Source organism: Cibotium barometz, chromosome 28 (genome assembly GCF_041138505.1).
Source record: "Cibotium barometz isolate CiBa-2024 chromosome 28, ASM4113850v1, whole genome shotgun sequence".
NCBI classification, from domain to species: domain Eukaryota; kingdom Viridiplantae; phylum Streptophyta; class Polypodiopsida; order Cyatheales; family Cibotiaceae; genus Cibotium; species Cibotium barometz.
The window spans coordinates 9,299,595-9,314,781 of record NC_141073.1 but is presented as its reverse complement, the minus strand read 5'-3'; the positions used below and the strand labels follow the sequence as shown (position 1 = coordinate 9,314,781).

The 15,187-nt window shown below is 46.6% G+C and overlaps 1 protein-coding gene across 7 annotated transcripts in view; it reads right to left on the bottom strand.

Annotated features, from left to right (window-relative positions):
* LOC147622470 (dual specificity protein kinase YAK1 homolog) overlaps window positions 1-15,187 on the bottom strand; it is a 157,417-nt gene that overhangs the window by 47,683 nt on the left and 94,547 nt on the right. The gene's annotated exons all lie outside the window — the stretch shown is intronic.

The window sequence follows — 15,187 nt, the reverse complement described above, 5'->3', positions numbered from 1 at the left end:
GCAATAGAGCTGGTACAGCAAGTACAACTCTCCATTCAGCCGGTACAGCGGTTACAATGGCTGGTACAGTCGGTAAAGTGGCTGGTACAACCGGTACGATGGCTAGTACAGTAGGTACAGCAAGTACAAAAGTTGGTACAGTGGCTGGTACAACCGGTACGATGGCTAGTATAGTAGGTACAACAAGTATAAAAGCTGGTACAGTATGTACGGTGACTAGTACAGCAGGTACAGTGGTTGGTACATCAAGTACAAAAGCTGGTACAGTCGGTACAATGGGTGGTACAGCAAATATAGAAGCTGGTACAGTCGGTACAAGGGCTGGTACAACAAGTACAATGGCTAGAAATCATAATAAATGATTAAATACCCTTGCCTTCAGTATTTCTTCGCGATGGAAGCCTCCAAAACAGTCCCCAACAGTTAGTATTCTTCATAGGCAGCCTTCAAGAGAGAGAGAAAGAGAGTAGCCATCATTAGGGCAGCCTGTAATGGCGGTAGACGCTAGTGTGCAGCAAGAGAGCCTCTATTAATGAAGAGAGAGGGCTCCAAGTTAAAGATTTGGGCCTCCCATGAGCTAAAATGGCAAGAGAAGGCTACAATGACAAGTGGAGAGCCACACAATAGCTGAAGTGACAAGTGTGAGGCCACTTGTCTCACTTTGATCCACTTTCTAACAAGTGTCAGGCCACTTGTCTCACTTTGGTCCACTTTCTTGCCACATGTCCCAATCTAAGAGATGGGTCCTTCCATAAACTTTCTCTCTAAAAATATCCCAACTGGTAGACATTCTGTCAAAGGCACTTTGCCAACTCTTGGTATCTGCTCACTTCTAGATGTAATGACGCGAACAGAATTTCCATCGGAGTTAGGCCAAAAATAGCAATTCTCCTAAATTTTAGGAGTGTGGTCCTTTGTATTCTAGGATAATCCCCCATTCCTAAAGCTTGTACTTTCCAAATATTTAAACATCCTCGAGTCCACAAGACTCCTTTCATACTAGGAAATGTCCAGGCTGGTGACATCCTCCCCAACTTCTTAAAAGTTGTCCGCAACTTTAAGCTTGAAGCCATATATCCAAGATATAATCATGTTCCATCAAGTGGGTGAGACGAGACAGTCTCAAAAATCCAATATAACTGAAGAATCCATGTCCCAAAGAAATGGGTGAGACTAAATAAGTCTCCATAATACCAATATCAAAATCATGTCCCAAAATAAATGGGCGAGAATTCCATGGAAGATATGCTAGACACAGGCACAAGAACCAATTGTGTCTCAATCACCAATATCAATGAGATAATCATATGCCAATGAAAATCACCAACTAGGTGCTAAGACACTTAAATAAGTGCCATGCACAAGAAACTAGTGCCTCGCACAGAAACATGTGCTATGCACACAAATTGGTGCCATTCAAGAGCACAAACCATGGTGACAGAAAAGCTGGTTCTCCATAGTTCTAGCAATCCTTTCTCCCAATCTCAAGAGTTCCCATGTTCTCCCATACAACCCCAACTCTAATCAACAAGCATGGTGTGGAAACAATGAAACACTCACTCCACAATTCACAACACGAATCCATGTGTATAGTGGAGTGCTCATTGAATTGCCCTCTCACAATCCCAACATGAATCCACATGCATGGTGAGATGAACAATGAACCTCTTGGCCTCTCTATGGGGAGATAGTGATTCTAATATGGCTTTAAAAAAATAAAAAAAAAATCCATGTCCCAAATAAATGGGCAAGACAAAAACAGTCCCATAAGTCCAGATATCATAATCATGTCCCAAGATAAATGGGCGAGACAAATCAGTCCCATAAGTGCAGATATCATAATCCATGTCCCACGTAAATGAGCGAGACAAAATAAGTCTCCTGCCAACAAGACATCAGTCCACATGACCCTTGGCATAGACATAAGTCCCCTCATGTCCACTTTACCACTTGCACTCCGTGTTGGTACTCTGACCACACACCTTGGATGAGAGGTGGACTTAAGTAACAAGATAAAACAATCACTCGCAGGCATAGATAACTTGGTGTTCCATAAGCATTTCGGCCACCAATAGTTTGTAGGCATTTCGGCCACCAACTCACACTACCCTCTCAAGTGCCCATGTTCCCTTCCATGCGCTCTCTATTGTTCTACCCACACATAGTAGAAACAATCTTCAAGAGAGCACGTAGGACAAGAGAACACTACACAGGGTATATTGTGCTTGTCACTAGCCTTTGAAGTGCCCGTGTCCACTTTACCACTTGCACTCCGTGTTGGTACTCTGACCACACACCTTGGATGAGAGGTGGGCTCAAGTAGCAAGATAAAACAATCACTCCCAGGCATAGATAACCTGGTGTTCCATAAGCATTTCTGCTACACATAGTTTATAGGCATTTCGGCCACTAATAGTTTGTAGGCATTTCGGCCACCAACTCACATTACCCTCTCAAGTGCCCATGTTCCCTTCCATCTGCTCTCTATTGTTCCACCTAGATATGGTAGAAACAATCTTCAAGAGAGCACGTAGGACAAGAGAACACTACGCACGGTATGTTGTGCTCGACACTACCCTCTGAAGTGCCCATGTTCCCTTCCATCTGCTCTCTATTGTTCCACCCACACATGGTAGAAACAATCTTCAAGAGAGCACGTAGGACAAGAGAACACTACACAAGGTATGTTGTGCTTGTTACTACCCTTTGAAGTGCCCATGTTCCCTTCCATCTGCTCTCTATTGTTCCACCCACACATGGTAGAAACAATCTTCAAGAGAGCACGTAGGAAACAATCTTCAAGAGAGCACGTAGGACAAGAGAACACTACACAGGGTATGTGAACCATGAGTTTCATAAGTCCAATGCATCCCAAATAAAGGGATCCAAAAAGAATAATCCATAAACCTGAGGATAGATCCAAATCCCTAGAAAAGAAGTCCAGGAATCCATAGACCTGTATACCATAACTTTTACCACATACTCCGTGCTAACCACACACCTTGGAGTAGAGGTGGACTTTATCCATAAAAGCATCATATCCATGAGATATCCAAATATTTCTTCTCTATAAACTCGGAGAGATTCGTCCATAATCTTGTCCAAGAAAGAAATCTCCATAGATATAATCCATCCCAATAAAGGGAGCCATAAACAATGTTTCCTTAAAACCATCTCAAGGCAAACAACAACACCTTTCTCCTTGCATAGCTATACAAGGGTTAGTGAACATCAAAAACACTTCATAGTAAATAGCAAAAGCACCAACTTTGCAAACTCAAAGTATACTTAGCTTTTCTTTGCCAGGTCAGTCATGAAGCCAAAAGAAATATCTCGTCACCATATCCTTAAGATATTCTGAGATATATCTCCATATAGCTTGCTTGTAAGCTTGATAATATAATCCACAATATCCATATGGATTGAGTGCTAAATGTATGCATATAAAGTCAACTCCATACTTCCAAGATAAATTTTGTGAATTCATAAATCCTTAGACCAAGCTGTCTATTGCTCATGCTCTTACTTCCTTGGCTCTGAAGTGGCTAGCCATGCTTAATAGCAATGATGGTAAGTGTGGTCCCCACTTGAGATCTTTTCTCTTCCTTATTGATAGAAGGAAGCCTCCGCTTCCAAGAAAGCCTATGATCTGATACCAATGAGACTCGCGGTGGTGCCCGGGGGACTAGGGCCTTTGACACACTTCTTGATACCATCAATGCATATTAAAACATTTAAACATGGCCACAACCTTAACACATATCCATCATCACTTTGCATAAAACATAAAGCTGGACAAAATATCCACAAATGCTGAAAATGGATCTTGCACATGTGACACCACATAGAGGCCGGAATGGGCCAAACCCCCCCCCCCCTCCCCCCTCCCCCCTCCCTGGAGTATTTTATTACCCAAGGAGAATAATATCATGTACAAGATTTGAGGGCCTTACTCTCCCCACGGGAGATGCCGGATTATCCATATACAAATGCCATAACACAGTCCAACACAAGGCAACTGAGCCGGAACATAGGCTGTAGAAATGCCGAGCCAACAACATAATCCATATACCTTTGTGTGGGTACTGATTCTCCCCAAAAACCACGGGTCTTCATGCAATAGAGCTGGTACAGCAAGTACAACTCTCCATTCAGCCGGTACAACAGGTACAATGGCTGGTACAGTCGGTACAGTGGCTGGTACAACAAGTACAGTGACTGGTACAGTCGATGGGGTGGTTGGTACAGCAAGTACAATGGCTAGTACAGCCGATACAGTGGCTGGTACAGCAAGTACAAATGCTGGTACAGCATGTACAGTGACTAGTACAACAGGTACAATGGCTGGTGCAACAAGTACAGAAGCTGGTACAGTCGATACAAGGGCTGATACAACAAGTACAATGGCTAGAAATCATAATAAATGATTAAATACCCTTGCCTTCAGTATTTCTTCACGATGGAAGAAATACTGATAAAATAAATGATTAAATACCCTTGCCTTCAGTATTTCTTCATGATGGAAGAAATACTGATTAAATAAATGATTAAATACCCTTGCCTTCAGTATTTCTTCACGATGGAAGCCTCCAAAACAGTTCCCAACGGCCGGTATTCTTCATGGGCAGCCTTCAAGAGAGAGAGAAAGAGAGTAGCCATCATTAGGGCAGCCTGTAATGGTGGTAGAGGCTAGTGTGCAGCAAGAGAGCCTCTATTAATGAAGAGAGAGGACTCCAATTTATAGATTTGGGCCTCCCATGAGCTAAGTGTCAGGCCACTTGTCTCACTTTGGTCCACTTTCTTGCCACATGTCCCAATCTAAGAGATGGGTCCTTCCATAAACTTTATCTCTAAAAATATCCCAACTGGTAGACATTCTATCAAAGGCACTTTGCCAACTCTTGGTATCTGCTCACTTCTAGATGTAATGATGCGAACAGAATTTCCATCGGAGTCAGGCCAAAAATAGCAACTCTCCTAAATTTTAGGAGTGTGGTCCTTTGTATTGTAGGATAATCCCCCATTCCCAAAGCTTGTACTTTCCAAATATTTAGACATCCTAGAGTCCACAAGACTCCTTTCATACTGGGAAATGTCCAGGCTGGTGACAGAACCCATGAAGTAGTATGGTTGGATGAAGAGTTCTTTTAGGAGTACCCCTAGTTATTGGTGGAATACTTAAAAGTCCTGAACCTGCCGCCAAGCTAAGCAAGAGGGAATGTCATGTGCACCCTGCATTGGGATACACAGTGACACTGGCATCATCATCAGTGCAACATCTGTACAGAAATAGTACCTTTTAGGAACATTTGGCGTACACCATGACACCCCATTGTGAGCCCTCAGTCCAAGGACAATCAAGCACAAGCTACGTAGATCAATCTCCGAGCCCTAGCGGTCAGTCTGGAGTCAGTCCTTTTAACCCACTTGGAGAACCCCATCAGATAAATGTATGTTACTAAGCCTTAGAATTAGGTTTGCATCAGAAGCATGTAGGAAATTCATGGGCATGAAGGCAAAGGGTATTTGCAGCCCTACATTGAGCCTTGGGCAGCTCACGCAACAGCCTAACATGGCTGTAAGGCTCAGTTGGTAGCCCCTAGTGGGCATAAAGGACTGGCTCACAGCTTCATTGGGGACAGCCGATATATCCACAGCATTAAATGCTGTAGGCACAGCATTAAATGATTAATTTAGCATTTTTTGTCCAAAGTAAAATGGCCGACCAGCAGCATATCACCATATATAAACAAGCGCCCAGTCCTCAACATAAATCACTCATAAAAATCAAGTCTACCAAGCAGATTTCAGTCATCAAATCAGCCTACAGCCTCCTACCTCCCCAGGCAAAACCCTGAAGTTCTCTTCAGCATTCAGCCAGCATATCCGCAGTCCTACAGCCATCCTGGACTTGCATAAGTGGCCCAGAAGAGTCTTCCACGGTGCCCTTGGATTGGTGGATTCTCAGCCAACGTACGGTCTTCCTCGTCGGTGTAGACTTGCAACTCACACTACCCTCTCAAGTGCCCATGTTCCCTACCATCTGCTTTCTATTGTTCCACCAAGAGAGTACGTAGGACAAGAGAACACTACACAGGGTATGTGATCTTGTAATCCGGTTCCTCCCTCCTGCTACTTGCTTCCATATTTAAGCATAAAAGCTTACCAATTGCAAGTAGAGTCGATGACAACGAAAGTCTTTGCCACGGAAGTCCTTGGAGTGATGAGATCTTTGATTTGCGCATTTCTTCATGACAAAAGTCTTCAAGAGGATGAAGGGAGCCCTGGGAAAGCTTCCCCTATGGTTCAACTTGAGAAAGGAGGACTGAAATTAAATTAGTATGATTGATGGTAAGAGAACAAAATCTCATGTTATTGTTTTCTAAACTTAGGTTTTTCAACAAAAAGACCAGAAATTACAGCAACAAAGAGAGTTGTTTTGCTGAATTTCAGTCATTAGGAGTGTGTAGGAGTGATTAGCACCTGGAAACACTCTTGGAAGCTTGGGAAACACCTTAGCAAGCTTAGATATGGAGTTAGGAAGGAGAAAGTGTAGAAAATACAGCCCAAAAGCCCTCATGAAGGAGGCGCCTTCTTCTAGAGAGAGGGAAGAGTGAGGTAGTTGTGGCAGGTGCTTTGTGGAGCAAGCTAGAAAGGACACATGGCTGGTTACTCCCTTTGTACAAAGGGGATATGGTCTGGGTGGTGGTGGACATTGGGTTTTGTCCAGCTCGGGACATCAATGTGTGTGAACACCAGGCTGGTCATAATTTATAAGTGAGTTTTGGTCGCCCAAAACATAATGAAGTGTGTACACACTCACTTATAAATTAGTGCTAACTCCTAAGGCTAGGTTTATGACCAATACTTACCACCTGTCACATGCCACATAACCATGTCAGCAGACAATTTCACATGCACGGTTCACGGGCAGGCACCCCCTTACCCGGAACTACACATTGGTCAAGCAAGCATGAAAACAGCATGCAATTTCAATTGCAAGCAAACACATAAAGATGCTATGCAATGAAGAATTGGTATGGACAATCCCCATTCATGAGATTATACCAAAAATAGACGTGCTCCAGGCACATACACGAGGTACCATACCCAATGGAACACCAATCCACTAGGCATTTCCGGGCATGTGGTCTCATAGGCCACTATGGCCTCTTAGAGACGTTAATATATCATTTCATTTTATTTCTCTCTCACGCTCCCAGGGAGTTACCACTGATAGAGCAGTTATCTTATGTCGTGCCCGTCCGCCACGCCCACTAGGATCCTGACCACGGCATCCTCACCATCGGCAGATCAGAGCCATTATTGCTCGGCATCAAAGGCGCCTACCTCGCTTCTACGACCTTTCCATTCTAGACCGCCCCATGGCGGAGATACTTGATCTAAGGAGAGGGCAACACTTCAACTCATCAGCATACATGGATCTACCTGATATACATTTTTCAGTATTTTCTAGTATTTTCTACTCAGTATCATCTCGGAGTCTTACAGTTCTGTTCTATAACTGTAGGACAATCAGTTTATTGTACTTTTTAGTCTCATTTAGTTGTTCTCTTTGATGAGACACCAACTTCAAATGTACTCTCAGTTTTGGTCTCATAGGCCACTATGGCCTCTTAGAGACGTTAATATATCATTTCATTTCATTCCTCTCTCTCTCTCTCTCTCTCTCTCTCTCTCTCTCTCTCTCTCTCTAATCCTGTATGATCTGTCGCCCGTCCATGTTGGAGTCCGCATATGGCCCTCCTAACCATAGGTGGGGTGAAGAAGGGGGAGACTGTGGAGCATGGCTCTGTGGGCTGTGGTATAGGGGGTTGTGCAGGCACATCATAAAGTCTCTTCGTGCGGGGTTCCTGAAAATGTGCCTGATGACACTGACGCTCAAGGCCAGCAAGAGCTGCATACCCCCGGGTCACTCTGTCTCGGACTGCCTGAGCCATGGAGAAGCGTCCAGCTGAGCTAGTAAATGTGAGGCCAAGGTAAACATAAGAGCTCACCACCTCGACCCGCCCTCCTGCTAATGTGAGAGTAGTGTGGCTCCTGACTGCAGGTGAAGTGTGGAAGATCATAACCTTGGTTTTCCCAAGGTTCACTGTGAGCCCCTGCTGTGCACAGAAGTCATCAAGAGCCACAAGGTGTCTTTGAAGCCCAACCTGCGTGTCGGATACCAAGACGATGTCATCAGCATAAAGCATAACATGGACAGTAATACCTGATAGCTCAACCCCAGAGCCTCCTCCCTAGTGTGATGTAATCGACCACCTCATCAATATAAAGCCCAAAGAGCGTGGGGGAGAGCGGGCACCCCTGCTTCACACCAATGGTGCTAGCAACTGTGTCGGACAAGCCTCCTGGGCATCGGACTCTCCCAAAGACCTGCTCATATAGCCTGTATATGCCCCACGTCATGTCTGAAGGTATGCCTAGTGTCTGTAGTCGCCGAAAGAGGCGCTCTCTGGGCACAGTATCAAATGCCTTGCGGAAATCCACAAAGCAACAATAGAGCCGTTGCCTCTGTGCCTTGGCCTGATCAATCAGGCACCTCAATGTAAAAATGTGGTCGATGGTCGAGAAGGCTCGACGGAAGCCTGCCTGGCCTGTTGCTCTCAATCCCCCAACCTCTGCATGAGTGCTCAGCTCTGCCTCCAAAACTGCCCCTGTAGTTCCCGGGGTCTAGTACATCTCCCGCTTTATGGATCGGCACAATAGTGTGCATCGTCCACTCAGCCGGAAACCCCTCTGACAGAGCTCTGTTGAAGAGATGAGCAAGAAATGGTGCCAATGTATCAATAGCATAGATGAGATGCTCTCCCTGTAATCCTGTATGATCTGTCGCCCGTCCATGTTGGAGTCGGCATATGGCCCTCCTAACCATAGGTGGGGTGAAGAAGGTGGAGACTGTGGAGCATGGCTTTGTGGGCTGTGGTATAGGGGGCTGTGCAGGCACATGGGTACAGCTGGAGAGACCACAGATCTTGATGCTCTCGAGGATGATACGCAGCAAACCATCCGTCCCGCATGACATTGTTCAAGCTGAGTTTGCTGCACCACCTATGGCAGTGGAGGCATTGTTCCAGACGATCTCCTTTATATACAGGATGAGGGAGATGCCCATGGAGAGATTATCCCGCCGAGCTTTTGAGGCATCCAGACAGCTGGCCGAGGCTGGACACACTGGATCTTGGTATGCACAGATGCTACAGTGGTTCTCACATCATGGTATAGACATTGAGCGGTTGCCACCTTTTCAGTATGATCAGTCTGCTCCACGGGGTTACCTCTCTCTCAATGAGAGGAACAGAGTGATGAGACAGGACATATGGCAGCACTACATACAGGAGACATGGACAGCACCAGAGAGCCCACTACCACCGAAGATGCTATATTACAGAGACCACTTTATAAGCATCTCAGTGGATGGGTTTATACATCGACCGCGGTACATGGATGTATACATGCCTCTCGCGTTGCTATTGGACAGCTACGAGTCTCATCACATCAGCTAGAGATAGAGACTGGGAGAGCGGCACGGGTTCTTAGAGCCGAGCGGATATGCAGATTGTGCCGCAAGGAGGTGGAGACTGAGGATCACTTTGTATGTAGATGTAGAGCCCACCAGGGGATCAGAGATAGATATGCAGGATTGTTTGAGGAGCACTCTTCACTACATCAGTTGATGGAGGCCTCGGACCAGCGACAGCTTGGCAGACTACTACTAGAGCTTCATAGTTCTCGAGAGAGACTCCTCCAGACACCCGCTCCCACTAGGGGCGGGAGACAGTCCCAGCTCACAGATTTCTTCCAGAGAGCTATGCCAGTGCCAGTTGATGTACCACGTGGGGTGACCGCACAGAGAGCAGAGGAATTGAGAGCCAGGAGGAGACCTAGACAGACTGGACATAGAGCACCCGACTCCGTCACCGAGAGACAGCAGCTATCCGGATGAGACACCAGATGGCGACACAGGAGAGGCTAGCTCGCTTTCATTCAGACTCAGGGTTCATGTTCATGCCATTCACAGCCTCAGCATCGGCGATGTATGATATCTTATATCCCTCTGATGGCACTCGATGGAGTTAGACATAGATCTGCATAGCATGCTTGTACTACCCCTTCAGCATATAGAGATGCATCTTGCCTCAGCACTCCATCCACATCCCCACCCCCCTTATATTGTTTGTATATGGGCTCCACCGATCCATGATGATTCACAGTTGTATCCAGACACATGCACACTTTTTCTTTTGTTTCTTTTCTTCCGATGACAGGAAGAACACAGTTGTATTATTTTTTGTCTCATAGGCCGACTTTGGCCTCTCGTAGACGTTAATATATCTTTCTTTCTTTCTTTCTCTCTCTCTCTCTCTCTCTCTCTCTCTCTCTCTCTCTCTGTGCACAATGAAGGATGATTACCACTCCAGCCATATACTGTTGTACTCATTGTCACTTTTGTACTCCCCCATATTCATGTATTCATGTATCCGTGTACTCATGTACCCCATTTTCACTAGTAGCATTAGCTTCCCACTCTCCCTAGTTGCTGCTTCCGGATGCTCCCTACTGATGTATTGTAGGGCTAGACACTTACCTTCAGTTCTTTCTTTTCTTTTCCAGACAGTGTATCAGATGTCACATGGTTATAACTTTGGTCTCATAGGTCACTTTGGCCTTTTGAAGACGTTAATATAGCATTTCATTTCTCTCTCTCTCTCTCTCTCTCCCTGCACACCCCCCCCTCCCCCGATGTTCACGCTGCATATATCTGCTGTTCGCACCCCTCCCCTGTGGCGCGCTAGTGCCCTGTTGTGTGCGCTGCCGTCCACTGCCCTGCGTGCTGCTTGCTTATTCCACCCACCCTGCTCACGCCCCCAAGGCATAGCAACTAGGGGGGAATAACCTGAATGAACCTTCAAGAGCTGGAGGCATACATCAAGACTGTGGAGGGGACAACACCGAGAGACCCAGATGCAACAACAGGCAATGCCAGAGGGGCTGCCCCAGTGATAGGGGAACTTTGGGCAGAAATGGAAGCCCTAATGGCTACAATCAAGGACCATACAGTGGAAGCAGAGAAGCTGAATATACAGGAGGGTCTAACGACAGACTTGGAGCAGCTGAAGGCTGCGAGTGCTAAAGCTGCAGGAAGAACTGCAGACCACCAAGAAAGATTGGGAGGAGGTGGTGAAGAAGCACAATCCCCATAGAGCATCATACATGACTCTCAAGGAGGAGAAACGCCAGAAGGATAGGGCCCTCCATGTGCGAGTGTGGGGACTACGAGTGGGAGCTTCCCCAAGGTAGATGCCATGACGCTTTGCCAGATGATAGGAGTAGACAGGACCGCCCCTCCCTTTGCAAATACATGGAGGGCAGGATATGACACGAGAGCGGCCCCTCAACATCAGATTCTCTGATGCCACCAGCACACAGGCCTTTTTAGACAGATGGGCTGCCCTCAATGTACATGGGGGATGATCCCAACACAGGCGGCACACCGGCGTGAGGCGATGGTGACAGTTCATGAGGCCCGTAGCGCGGGCAAGTGGGCTGTCTACAGAGATGGTAGGGTCATTATCACCGAGCACCGTTCCAAATAGGAACACCAGGTCTATGAGACCAAAGTTCAAACACCTTAGGTTAGCAATATGGAACTACAATGGCACCTTGTGGTCAAATCCAACAGGTTTGAACGAGATTCTCACAGCAGGGATGTATTTGTCGGGATCAATACTCCAGTCTTTGCGAAAGAGTCAAAATAACCATTCTACCATTCTCATACACCTGGAGCGGAGTGGGCGCATAACTGCCAACGTTCCAAGACCATGCACAAACATGCACTCTCGTACTAGGGCCTGATTCACTCAACTCGCAAAGACTGGAGTATTGATCCCCATAGCACAAGTACACAAACAGATACTTGTACTGTTGCAGGTACACAAACAGATACTTGGAGTAGAACTTAGTACTCAAACTGGCACTATAAATGTTGTAGGTACTCACACAAGTACCCAAATGATGTAGTAGGCACTCAAACAGGTACTGAAATGAAGATGTATGTACGTACTCTTACCAGCACACAAGGGGAGCCCTTGTGTTTTGCGACCCGCGAGGTACAGTGCTGGTACAGCACACGGCAGGCACCAGTATGCTCGTACAGAGCTGGTGTCGTACACAGCCAATGTGCAGATGTGGGTACGGAACTGGTACGGCATTCAGCAGGCATTGACCAGCAAGTATGGTGCTGGTACAGGTCAGTACTGTCAGGGCAGAACAGTACGCGCAGTTCAGTACGGGCATGTATTGTCAGGTACGGACAGGTTCTGTATGGGCAGTACAGTATGATGGAACAGCAAGCAGATGCACAGGTATAAGTACGTGCGGGCTGGTACTGAACCAGCCGTGCAATGGAGCAGGTACAGTACGTGGAGTACAGCTGCAGTACAGTCAGATACAGTGCAGTATGAAGCAGATACAGACTACACAGGGCGTTGTACAGGAATGAGCAAGAGTGTGGGTATGCAGAGTTCTCTCACGCCTAGTACAGAGAGAGAGCAAGAGTGCCGTGAGGGAAAGTGGGTGTGGAAGGGGTCCAATCCCCCTCGCGCCACGTGGCAGTGCCCCTTAAGTATAGAGTGGGCACTGCCCAAGCCATTAAATGGCCTCATGTGGATGAGAAAGGGAGTAAAGGTGCCCACCAAGCTGGCTGGATACGAGTTATGGAACTGGGCCCCAAGGCACTGGCTAGCGGCGGGCAACTCGGTATTTAAAGTGAGTGTGAACTCCTAAGGTTATAAAACCTTTGCAAATAAAAATAAGGTTAGAAATGATACTTACCACACACCCACAGCACATGGATCACACCTTTGAAGCTCCCACGGAAGATGCACTTCTACAAAGATCACTTCCTCACACTCACCGAGGATGGATTCATTCAGCAGCCGGGCTACCTGAGGTCCCATGCCATGCAGATTGCACTTGGCCAGATACAGGTCACCTCAAAGTGGAGACAGGACAAGTTGAGTGCGTCTTCAAAGCCAGGGAGCTCATACGCCGATTATGCCACACAGAGATTGAGACACGAGCATTGCATATATCGCCGCCCAGAATACCGTGAGATCCGCGGGAGGTTTCACTGTATGTTCCATGAGGGATTTGGGCCACTCTCCAAGATCATTGACTTCCCGGACCAGCATTGCCTAGGGCTTTTCCTGCTCTTGCTTTGTAGACACAAGGACACTTTCTTGAGAGAGCTTAAGCCCCAGCCACCCCGACCCCTCCCTTGCTTTGTAGACACAAGGACACTTTCTTGAGAGAGCTTAAGCCCCAGCCACCCCGACCCCTCCCTTGCTTTGTAGACACAAGGACACTTTCTTGAGAGAGCTTAAGCCCCAGCCACCCCGACCCCTCCCTTGCTAGCCAACTATCACCAACTTCTTTCGGACCCAATAGGAAGACACCCATACATTGGATCCCATGGACCCATCTCAAGCTACTCTGGAACCGCCTCGCCCGACAAGAGTTACCTTGGGCGAGGCCTCCGCATTCCAACATGCGCGACATTCCCGGACATCAGCCACCATCCCCTCATCAGCTTCAGATCCAAGACATGCTCCATCGTCATCGAGCTACCTTTCCATGTGATGTAGCTAGGAGGGACCTCTCGGCCATACTAATTAGCCCCATGCTTGATATTTTGGAGAGTGGTATACCATCTACTGGGGGCTGATGCTCCTCTCATGTTTCATGTTCTTGGTATTCCATGATGAGATTTACATGGACAGTTTTGTATCACTCCAGTCAGATAGTTTTGTTTTGTTTCTATTTTATTTTTCATTCCATGATGAGACATGCCATGGACATTATTGTATCACTTTGGTCTCATAGGCCCATTGGGTCTTTAGTAGACGCTTAATATATCTATCTTTCATTCTCTCTCACCTCCCCTCCCCCTCCCTTAATCCGAGGGAGCTCTGAAATGTCAAGTGCATCTTGTGCTCATAACAAAGGGAATGAAAATCCATCATCAAATACTATCAACACCAAAAATCACCCGACTCTCCCTGAACCGCTCAAGTAAGCTCCTCAATGGCAAGCCGCCCTTTTCATTCCAATTACTGTGAATACAGCCCTGCTGGATGGTATTTGGAAATTGTACATCTCACTGCAAGAGGTGTTCCTCAGACACAACAAGGAGCTCCGTTGGCCATCAAAAATCAACATTGGCCCTTACAGGAATGGAGGTTGAAGGTCCTGAAGATGCCACACAAGAACACCAAAAAAACAGAAAGAATGGGATGAGAAGAAAAATGCACTAAGTGCAGAGAATGATGCACTGAGCTGTAGTGGCAGCCTTCAGGCTAAGGTAAAATTGATAGAGGATGTACATGTAGAGAAAGGGAAGATGCATAATGGAAATACAATGTGAACCAAAGTCCTCCGCAACCTGCCAACAAATGGGGGCCAAACCCAAGACATGCCATTCCGCACATTTGCAGACTACTGAAAAAGAAAAAGAACAGCTGCCTCACTAGCTATGGACATTGCTGAGTTTTCAGCACACATTTTTCCATGCAGGGTATTATCATATGGTACGTAGACTTGGGAAGACTGGGAACAATCAGAATCACGCCATCGTGTGCTCTATGTTTGACGAGCAGAAACAGGCAATTATACTTGATACCAGCAGAATCTATCTGCAGAACACTCAGTTCTTCGTGTCCAAAGACCGCACCCCAAAACAACAGCAAGAATGTAGGAAGGCATATAAGGCTCACAGGAAGAACACTAATTAAGTGCGGGGGGACACCACCGATCCCGTGCGTGGCCTATGGGACCGCCAGGCAGTTGGATATCTTCGTCCCTACCAACTGATCATCCACCCAAAGCTGCACTTATCTCAGCTATACAACTCGCAAGCACTTGGACTCCATGGTATTACAAGAATACTGGATGAGTCCTCTCCTGAGGCATCTAGATCAATTGCTTATCACCTCAAGTACAGCTTTGTTGCCCCAAGCCTCTACATCAGCAAACAGGAGTAGAATTACATGATTTGGATGAGCGTTCTACGTTGTGGGATCAACTATGATCCACACACCTTGATTTGGGCTCACTTCATTCATATCTTTCTATAATCACATAATCCATGGTTAAGGTAAATGGGGAA